We start from the raw sequence: 2,863 nt of genomic DNA on the forward strand, positions 1-2,863 counted from the left end.
CTTGATAAGTCATATCTAAATCTTTTATTTAGGCAAACCTATTGAACAACCAGATATCATACGGGTCCTAGTTCCTAAGCTGAGAACAGGTGATAACCATGCTTTTCCAACAAGGCAAGGCAGAGCCTATTTATATTGTCCGTTCACCAACAGACTCATTTATATTGCAAAGCTCACTATGTGAAAGAAAGAACAACTTAGAGAATAATTGTATTTTGTCTGTTCTTGCCTTTTCATGTCATTTAGCATTTCAGCTTAGAGAATGACAAACAGTATGATTTTAGTATTGGAGTAACATTTATTTCACCCAAGGAAAAGCTCTACATGTGAAGCTACAGTTGTCCCATTTAGCAGTTTTCACAAACCCAAGGTGAGTCCTTCCTGCAAACTTTGTGCAGTGCACACAACGATCAGTGCTGTGGTTCCTGTTGCAGAGATTGCACACCTGGCCTGCTTAAAATAGCAATGAAAAACTCTAAAAAAAAAGGGTTTAGCACATATTCCCAAAGTAAGAGTTGTAGTATGAACTCGATGATGTTATCTATGTGTGCTACAAGTTTTGTGGCACTAAAATGATCTACAGTGTAATTATTGGCTATTATATGCTTATAATAACAATGAATAACTCTCCAACAATAGTTTGGCCTATCTTCCTAAAGTGAGAAAAAAAAAGAATGTTAGAACTGTAAATATACCGTCATATGTTTATATAAATATCTTTTTAATGTATTTATTACTGTTTTCAAGGCTTCACTTTAAAATATGAAATTGTCTAGAGCTATTCTTGACGAAATTTCTTTTTGTTTACACTTGTGTATAAAAAATGACAAAATAAATCTGTCTAAGTCATAAGTAATTATTGGCTTTTATATGCTTATAACAATGAAAACTCTAAATAAATAGAGTTTAGCACATTTTCCCAAAGTAAGAGTTGTAGTGTGAATTAGATAAGGTTATCTGTGTTTTGAGGCACTACAATGATCTATAGTGTAATTATTGGCTATTATATGCTTATAATAACATAGAAATAATCTCCAAAAATACATTTTGGCCTATCTTCCCAAAGTAAGAGTAGTAGTCTGATCCAGATGAGTTTATCTGTGTATCCTACAAGATTGGAGGCAGTACAGTGGTCTATAGTGTAGTCATTGCTCATTTTATTCTTATTCTAATAACAGAATAGAGGTGCCATTTGTCATTTAAGCTTTGGAAATTCCTCAGAAAAGTATTATTTTCGAATTCAATAAATGTGATAATAATCCACCTCTCTTTTGAATATTTCTCTCTGATTATTTTTGCAACTTGCAGACGGAGCATTTTTGGAGCAGTGAGCTCCCCATAGAGTCCAATGTAATTCTCCCAGCGTCAAAGGAGACTAGTTTTGAGAAAACTACAGTTTTAGCTCACTGTATGGCTTGCTGTGGTTGCAGAGAGGTGTCTGTTTTTGTCACGACTCCAGTCTGTGTGTTTGTGTTCTGTGTTAGTCTCCCTTCCTCCACCAGGAGGCGCCTGGTTCTGGTCCGCCTCCTCACACACCTGCTGATGGTTTCCTCGTTAACGGAGTGTTCTTAAGCTGCTGACTGCCACTACCTCGACGCCAGAGTATTTGCCAGTTTTGGGTACTCTAGACAAGCTGAGTTTTGCTGAGCCAAACTGAGTTCTTGTCAACCTGAGTTTTAACATTGTTTGTTTTTTGCCCCTCGGCAGGAAGTCATCCTGCAAACTGGATTTTTTTGGACCTTCTCTCCCTGGAGCTGAGCTTCCAACTGAGCTGGGGTTCAAACAGGAGGTTTGGATCCACTTTCCCCAACAGATCGTTTGAGCCTCACACTGAGAAAGGTATTCATCTCCACTATGACCCGTTCAAGTACCGCAGGAAATCTGAGTGGCAGTCAATTTCTCCATTCACCTACAAACAAGCGCATTCTGGGTAAACCCTGTTCCGCCCTCCACCGAATCAGACAAACATTGGAACTACAGCATACAGACTGGAGTCAAAGATTCAAAAACTTATCTGGAAACATGAGTCAGCAACCAAATCCTCTTCTCCAAGTTCACGAATCTATTTTCCCACTGAGTCTGAACTAATCGCTGTGCCTTCCCCTCACTTTTCAGTTCCGGTTGAGCAGTGTTCAGAGCAACACTTCTCTCTGCATTATCTCTTAAATAAAATCTGTTAAACCTTTTCCCCTGGTCTCCCTGTTTAGTCTTCTGCATTTGGGTCTGAACTTTAGTAAAATCATGACAGTTTTGTAGAATAAATAATCTGCAGATGAGATTTTAATCCGGAAAAGCCGAATCTGTGAATATATTGCCAAGGTTACTGCAGTTTCACGATGCTGTCTGCACTGCTGCAGCGGAGGAGAGAGAGAGAGGAGAGATCGCTTGAGTTATAATTCCCCCCAAATAAATAATGGTCATTATTGTATAAATAGTCATTATTGTATAAATATTGTTGCTTTCTACAGCGTTCCAGCTCATGCAGCTGTTTTCATTATACAGATCAGTTATCGTCTGATCGCTGCGCTGGTGGCTGCACTGAAATCATTGTGGTGTTGGCGACACTGATGACGTAGACCTAGTTATATTTAATTACAAATATGATTTTCTTCCCCCCTGCTCTCAGGTAAAACAGTCTCCAAGAGAGAGACTTGAGCTAAAACGTAAACTGAAGGGGGTGGAATGGTTCTCCAGCCACAGCGCTAATGGGGCAGATGCAGCTGAAAAGAGATTCATGAGTTGTGAAGTACTGAGGGGGGATTGAAGGCTGACGTAAATTCTCATATCTCTGGGTTTTCTAGTGTTTTTTTGATAAAGCTTCTAGTTAGAGTGGCTCAGGTTATCCTGAGCTATCTCTATAGTT

The 2,863-nt window shown here is 39.0% G+C and overlaps 1 protein-coding gene across 1 annotated transcript in view; it reads right to left on the reverse strand.

The window, feature by feature from the left end:
* The window catches only part of LOC107103810 (NACHT, LRR and PYD domains-containing protein 3-like), a 24,638-nt gene that overhangs the window by 15,466 nt on the left and 6,309 nt on the right, over positions 1 to 2,863 (reverse strand). The window lies entirely within an intron of this gene.

This window comes from Cyprinodon variegatus, unplaced genomic scaffold (genome assembly GCF_000732505.1).
Source record: "Cyprinodon variegatus isolate N-32 unplaced genomic scaffold, C_variegatus-1.0 Scaffold1533, whole genome shotgun sequence".
Taxonomy (NCBI): Eukaryota; Metazoa; Chordata; class Actinopteri; order Cyprinodontiformes; family Cyprinodontidae; genus Cyprinodon; species Cyprinodon variegatus.